Genomic DNA, 8673 nt, shown 5'->3' on the forward strand with positions numbered 1-8673 from the left:
GTAACAATAGATAATATCCCGGCTGTTAAATAAGCATTTGAACCCAGAAGAAAATCAAATATGATTTGAACAACAACTAATACAGAAACAAAACTTTTAAAATTTTAATAACAGTATTGTAGTACTTTCGAATTTCAGAACAGAAATTATGATTATGATAGATGTAGCCATTTTCGTCAAATAGATATCTCTTATTGATAATGACATAGACTCATGAGAAAACCAGAATAGCAAAATTTTCAACATCTGAAGCTACACAGAATATCAGAAAATTAAAACCCATATAGAATGATATCAACCCCGATGATATCCTAAAAAATGTCCAGATAGAACAATGTCATTCATAAATATTGAGATCCACAGTAACAGAAGTAATATAATCTTCATGTATTTTCAACTGAACAATAACGAGTAGAAACAAGTATTAGCATCACACAGATTTTACCATCGATTTTCATATCCACACAAGGGAATCAATACCAGAGAAAGACATAGCAATATCGAACATAACCCAAATAGACCAATGATACTTTCATCTATTTATATGTTTAGCTAATATTCTCGTATGATAAGAATTCTCTCTGAAACTAACCAGTCACATATACTTCTAAAGATAATTGTACACACAGAATGTCCAGAAGAAGTCATAGTAATTGACGACTATAACTACTGTTCTCAGCTACCAATGCAATTCAACCATTATTCAACTGACTAATTCTATCTTCATTAAGTTCATATTATCCCCTTCAATAACAAAAATCCATTCAAAAGAACTTTCAGCTAATACCTTTCTTTAGATATCATACTTGAATAGGTCATTTAATCGGAGTTAACTTCTTCATAATAGTGATTTTGCATAATCTGAATAATCTTCAATAATATCCAATATCTCTTTTAATTCTGTCTTCATTTTTGATTCATTCACTTTTCTGACCATATAGTTCATATACATTTCACATATTCTCAAATCAATTACACATATAGCATATTTTCTCATACTTGTATCTCATATCATCACTTGTACATATACATACCTTTTTTTCTCAAACATAGTATACATTTTGGTACTTACCTAAATCAGATACACATCTCATATAATCATTCGTTTCTCAATTTGTGTGTGTCATCCTTGCACAGGGACCATGCTAATCTTCTGAACACAGGCTTCTGTAATTCTGCACTCGTAGTCTTATTCTACCCAAATCTTACAGATTTCATTTTAACATTTTACGGATAAGGGGGTGAGGGTAGTAAAGCCTCAAATTTAACTCTCTAATACATAAATGCACATAACACATACTATCACAAATAGCCAGTTCATTACTAATTTCACATTCTCAAATCATTTAATAAACTTTTGCTTTTAATCACTTTTGTTCTTAACATATTGTTCATATGCCAACTTAAATCACAAATTCACAATCAAAGCATTTTAAATAGCAATTGTAACTAAAATATCATGTCTCATATGCTCATATAATTATAACATTTATAAATACCAAAATGTCATACTCTTTGATCTATACCTTTATGAGTTTCAACTCATAATCAACATATTTCCCTTCAAACATTTGAGTACATATTCTGTACTATCATAATTAGCTCGGTGGAAACTTATCTTTCTCATCAAAGCAATTTTCATCAGAGTCAGAAGATATCATACTACCGCAGGTTAAATGTGGCATGTATAGCTAGACTCACATACGCTATGGTAGTCCTAGAACCGATTAAACCATAGCTCTGATAATAACCAAATGTAACACCCTAACCCATATCCGTCGTCGGACTAGGGTTAAAAGCGTTATCAGACAAACGAAACATTTCAAAATCATTTCACAATCAAAAGTCATGCATATGCATATCGTAGTCAAACAACAACATTAAGTCCCTTACATAGGTCAACGAGACTTTAAACAACTTTAGGAAGATGTCGGGACTAAACTGAACACATATGTAAGGGACTTAATGTCAAAATTACAAAGGTCACACGCCCGTGTGAATAGGCCGTGTGCCTCACACGGCATTAGACACAATCGTGTGTTTAGACCGTTTCAAATCAGGGCATACATACTGACTTATTCACACAGCCACAAGACACGCCCGTGTGCCTTGGCTGTAATCGAAACTAACTTGAGTCACATGGCTAGGCACACGCCCATGTGCCTTGGCCATGCTCGAGACTAACTTTAAATCGTAGGGTACCCCAAGGGACACACGATCGTGCTACATGACCATGTGTCGCACACGGCTAAGACACACACCCGTGTCTCTGCCCGTGTGGACAAAAATAGGGCATTTGAAAAACCAATTTGCCACCCATTTTGGGTCATACCTACAAGCATAAAACTAAGCACCAATATAGCACATTTTCAGCCAATTTCAATCTAAAAAAAAAACACTCCATTCAAATCATGTAATCATCAATCTATTTCATGCTTAATATCTATACCAAAACATATTAAAATCGTAAGTCAAATTCATTCAATCATACATCACCAACATCTCAATTTCTTATCCATCTTCATGCCAAACTTAAACCAAATTTAACAATTAAGCACATACCAAAATGACCATTTCATTTAGTCATTCATCTGCATCAAAACATACCATTTTCTCATCACGTAAACCATAACAAAACCAAACCATAATCACATCCATTATCAAGCCATATTACTTGGCAAAACATATATTTACATCTCAAAACATATTCACATACTTCTAGCCTATACATGCCACATAACCAAAACTCAAAACATTATTTATCGAAATGATAATCGGATAGTGTGATGATGTCTCCATCGACTTCCAACCTGAGCAAAACTTCGAAAATATACGAACATAGGAAAAACACACAGAATAAGCTTTGAGAGCTTAGTTATCACTTCACAAAACAACCAAATACAATAATCAACATAGTTATCATAAAAAAACTTTCAAGATTCATCAATGACAATTTCTAAAATTTTTAACAGATTCAAAAACGAAGGTGCGGGCTAGCTGAACCTAGTTGCAACGATCTCAAAAGCATAAAAATTACAAGAAATGGATATCTACACTTACCTATGCAAAGCTTCAAACTAGCCAAATGTTAGGTTTCTCTCCTCATGTATATTCGGCCAACCATGAAACAAAAATGAAGAAGAAGATGATATCCTTTCGTAATTAATTTGTTTTAATTTCATGTTAATTACCATTTTGCCATTAAAACATGTTTTATTTTATTATTTTTACGTATAATGTCGTCCCACAAAAATAACTAGGGACTAATTGCTACATAACTCCTTCCTCATTTACTAATTAAGCTATTTGGCCACTTAAATGCAATAATTACTAAGTTTTGCACCTTTCACAATTTAGTCATTTTTCTTTAATTAGCTATCTAAATGATAAAATTTCTTAACAAAAAATTAATACAACTCTAACGGCCTCATAAATATTTTATAAATAACATTTACGAGCCAACACAATGAAAATTTATGATCCCGAGACCACTGCTTTGTCACCACTAAAAAACGGGCTGTTACAATGGACATATGACCACCAACCTCTTAGAGTCTATTAATGTCATCTTGAAGCATACATGACATCTTCCCATTTTAGTTGTTTTCTCAACTAAGTTGTTTTCTCAACTACGTTCTATAGGTAGGCAACCTTTATGCTAAGAATGGAGGAGAAACTAGTAAAGCAAATGGAAGCGAGATGTAACATCTGCGTTATGCCTTGAAGTTAGGTACAATGCTAAGTCGGGTTAGGTATTAGAGAATTTTTAGAAATGAATAATATAGGAAATTTGAGTGTTAGTGTTAATATAGATAGTAGCTAGAGCCCATAGGAAATTAGAAAATGCTTTTAGATGAGGAAAATTAATTTATTATATTGACTAAATTGTAGAAGAATAAAAATTATTGTGGCTAAAGTAGGAAGTTAAAAGTTAAAAAAAAAAGAATCCAAGGAATTAGTGAAAATGAGGAAGGACTAAAGATAAAATTTTACCAAAATAGAGTATGATTCATATATGGTATTATGAAAAGATAAAGGATAAAATAGTAATTAGTTAAATAAAATAATTATGGAAACAAAATGATTAAAGGATAAAATTGTGTCAAATGATATTTTGTGGTTTAAATTGAAAATATTTATTTCAACTATTAAATTAAGAGATTTTTTAAGGAATTTTGTAGAAATATGAAGAAAGATGAAAAGCTTTCATCTTTCTTGAACAACCCAAAACGTCACCACAAAAAATCTTTCTATCCAACTTTTGTTTTTATTCCAAACAAGTTCTTCCATCATTTGTAAGCTATTCCAAGCTCAATTCCTCCAATTTCTTTGATGTTTTCTTAGTAAATTCAATAGATAAGACTAGTAGTCACCTTAGTTTCATGAGAAGAAGCATCAATATGATTTTTTGAAGAGGGAGAAAATAATAATAGAAATCAGTTCCTTGAGAACAAGGTAAGATATGAAATTTCCAGGGGATTCATGTGTATTCCATTAAAATAACATAAAAATGTTATTTGATTATAATTTTAACATGTGAGTTTTATATGTTTTAATATGGAAATGAAGAAAAAGAGAAGAAATGTGAGGATCAAATTGAAAACAAAGGGAAAGAGGTGACCAAGGAGTAAGGCAAAAGAAAAATACATCCAAGCCTTGCTTGTAAGTACATCAAAAATTTTACCTTGTCTAATTCCAAATTAGTTATAAATTATGTTAATTAAATAGTTTAATTACTAATCTATTAATGTTAAATGTAGAAATTATTAGTGAATACTAATGAGTATGATTAAAATTTTAGTTATGTGATTTAAGTGATTTATGATGATAGTGGAAAAATGGACTAATTTGTAAGGTGAATAAAATATGTCATGATGTTTTGAAATGTTGAGAAGATATAATGTTATAAACATCAAATGTGTAATGAAATTTACAAGTTATAGTGTATTTATGTAAATGAGAACTAAATTGTGAAAGGTGAAAAGTTATATTATATTTGTTGATTGAGTAAATCTTTTGGTTTTAGAAAAGTAAAGCCCATGTAGACGAAATGTGAACTATTAGGATATAGATGACATGCCATTAATAAATTTAGCATGCCCTTTGTTTTGTTAAGCACTCCGATGCCCTCCGTTCTGATATAGCACTTCTGTCTAACTTTGTTCTGTTAATGCACTTTGGTGCAACTCTACATCTATTTCCTATATCCTAAGTATTCTATTAAATCTATCATGGGCTATAAAATACAATGTGATAAGAAAAGAATGGTTAATGTGACAAGGTAAGTCACAGTAAGTATTTGAATGAAAAATATTTGCTTATTGATGTTAATAAGTAAGAATTGGATGTTGGAAGTATAATATAAGGTAGTTAATAGAAATTGATATTTTAATAGTTTAAATTATTATTGTACTTACAAGCCTTCACCGGTTTAATGCATTTGTTTCCAATGCGTAGGTAGGAGATAAACTGACGAGCTAGGATAGTGATTGTGACTCATCTCATCATATCATAAAGCTTAGCAGAAAGTATGATATTCAATTTTTGGCTTAGTTGGCATGTACATAGGTAATATAGTTTGAGACTTGGGTATGAAGGACTAAAATACAAACTTTAGCAATTTGAGAACTTAATCAAAATCTCATTATGCTTGTGATGTATGATAATATGTTAGTACTATGAGTGATTGCTATGCATAAATTGTAGGTTGGTTTGGTTTCATTTCAAGTTTTGTGTGTGGGGGCATAAATGTTAAAATTGTGAAATTGGCAAATTATCTCCTAAATTTCAAACCACACAGTTCCCGAAATCCATAAGGCCGTGTGAAAGACACAAGCTAACCACACGGCCATGTGAATACTAGAAGAATTTTTTTTTGGATACATACAGTCTCCAAGATCCACACGACTTAGGGACACGACCATGTCCCTTATTTTTCACAATGGCCCTTATTTCACTTTAGTATACTGTTTCAAATGTGAAAATGTTTGAAAAAATTTATCGGGCTTATCCCTAGTCTTGGTAACTCTTATTAATGTGTCAATGATATACAAATATTTTGAAAAAGAGGTTGCACTTATTAACATATAATTGATTAATACTCTAACACTTAATATAACATCCCTATAATTGATTAATACTCTAACACTTAATATAACATCCCTATACTGTAACACCCCTAACCCATCTCTATCGTCGAATTAGGGTTACGAAGCGTCACCGTACAATCAAAAATATTTAAACATCAGAATATACAATTCTTTAAATATATCCAAAAACATTCATTCTCATACACATCGTCCCTAAATCGAGCCTTTGGGGCCCTAAAAATAGTGTAGAAGTAATTCGAGACTAATTTGAAACAAATTGGAAAGTTTACGAAAAAGTTACAAAAATTGTGAAACAAGGGTCACAAGGCTGTATGGCCAGGCCGTGTGAAATTACCCTAGGCTGTGTAACTTTCGAACAAGGGACACATGACCGTATCCTCACCCGTGTAACTCACTGAGTAGGGTCACACGGCCGTGTGTTAGGCTGTGTAACTTTCTGAGTTGAGCTACACGCCTGTGTGCCAAGCCGTGTAACACACTGACTTGAACCCTAAGAAATGCTCAGATGACACACAACCATGTCACCACACGCTCGTGTCTTAGGCCATGTGAACCCAAAATTTATCTAAAATCAAGCCATTTCAAAACCATTTCATACATAACCTTTCAACCCATTTAAGAACACTTTAAAGGGACCTAAACATTATCCAAAAACATGTCAAAATACCATTTCAAGATCCTAATTCAACTAACCAATATGCCATTCAAAGGCACCACAATCTACCAAAACAACAACTATAAAAACATGTCAATATTGTACCATTTCATACATGACAACCTATTCTAATCAAGTTACCAAAACATACCACTTGTAATGCCCCAAAATCTAAGTATTTATTTATGAATGTTGTGTCGCGTAAATACATGCTTGCATCAGTGGTTAAGTGTCCTGAGAAGTAATTGAAAAGTCTTGAGTTCAAGCCTTAGCTTACGCAAAAATTTTGTTCTTACTTGAATAAGCCTTGTCTCTAGTGAGTAGGCTTCTTAAATAAATATGAGCATTTTATGACATAAAAAGCTTGCTAGTCTAGGGGGCAAGTGGCATGTTATCTATGCCAGTGAATTGAGGTTCGAGTCCTTGCATGCGCAAAGGGATTAAAATTTTGCTAAGCTGGATGGCTAGAGTTTGTGTTCCATTAAAAGTCTGAGTAGTGGGAAGGTTGGAGTGATTTGGATAGAGGAGTGATCGGTTTGAATGATTGTGGAGAGATTTGGGGAGGAAATTGTGGGGAGTTGAGGGGAGAGAAGGTGTTGTGCCAAAATTGGATTGTAGGTACACAGGATTTCGGCTGAGTTTGGCTCTCTCTCTCTTAAGTTTCAGATTCTGTCTGCTTTGAGGTTTTCTTTTGCTTTGTGGCTGATTGTGTTGGTGTTCCTTTAGGGTAACATGCGGTGTGCCTACTTTGATTTTGGGCAATCGTTTCTGCTATTGATTTTCCCCTTTTGGCCGAACTTTCTCTTTTCCCTCTTTCTCAACTATGCTCTTTTTGGACCGATTGCTTCTTTCTCTCTTTCCTTCTCTCCATCTTAGCTATTGTAGCTGAATACCCTATTTCCCTCCTTCTATTCTTTCGGTTGGTAGCTATTGGTTTAGGCCGATTCCCTTCTCCTTTTCTCTCCCAATCGGTTGTTGTTCCTTGGCCGAATATGTTGTCTTCTTTTTCTCTCACGACTCCTTGCTCTTTGTAACTAATGGCTAAGCTGAATACTTCCCTTCTACTCTTTCAATTCTGGACTATTGTATTTTGACCAGTGTGGGTACGTGGTAATTTTCTCTCTTTCAGTGACACTAATAGCTTCATCTAACATCTTCCTGTGTTGTCATTTCCTGATAAAGGTACAATCGTTCCATTTTGCCTCTATCATTCTCTATACTTTTGGCTTTTGTGTGGGTGTGGCTGATTGTTCTTTCCTTCTAATCTGGTCTCTGCATTTTTGGTAAGTGACTTTTTGTCTAGTTCAAGTTGTTCATCTGTTTGATGGTTAATAAGTTTTGGTTAGAATGCAATAACCCCTAAGGCCTATTTATTAGTCTCTTGCAAATAGATTTTGTGGGCAAGACACAATCGACTGATCTAATCAAGTGAGAGGTAAGCTTTTGGACAAGTATTTTGGTGGGGATCTTGGATAGGTCGTTTGGGATGCGATTAGCTGAAACTTGTGATTGAATGTAGGTTGGAGTACTCGTGGATTATTCGCTTGTTTTTGTGATCAGGTGTGTAAACACTGCCTAATTGTAAATTGGCAAAAGCAGGCAATTGTGACTATTAATGCTACACGGACGTAGGCTTGCTCGTGTGTTAAACTGAACGCATAAATGTGGGCGTTTGATCGTAGAGGCCGCCATGAGCGATTTTATGGGCTTAGGTTATTTTCGGTAACATTGGGCTAAAATGGGCCTTGTGGGCCCTATGGGCTCACGGGCCCACACAGACGTGTGGAGATTATTGGGCTAGGCTGTGTAGTTTACACGGCCAGGGCCATTTTTGGGCTTAGTGCGCCACACGGGTGTGTGGCCCTACATGAGCTTGCATTATGAGCCTTGCGCCTATTTTTATTGTTT

General features: G+C 34.0%; 1 pseudogene; it reads right to left on the minus strand.

Annotated features, from left to right (window-relative positions):
* Positions 1–1091: 1091 nt before the first annotated feature.
* LOC121217134 (uncharacterized) lies at positions 1092–1156 on the minus strand (annotated as a pseudogene).
* Between the last annotated feature and the right edge of the window lie 7517 nt (positions 1157–8673).

Source organism: Gossypium hirsutum, chromosome A02 (assembly GCF_007990345.1).
Source record: "Gossypium hirsutum isolate 1008001.06 chromosome A02, Gossypium_hirsutum_v2.1, whole genome shotgun sequence".
In the NCBI taxonomy this organism is placed as follows: domain Eukaryota; kingdom Viridiplantae; phylum Streptophyta; class Magnoliopsida; order Malvales; family Malvaceae; genus Gossypium; species Gossypium hirsutum.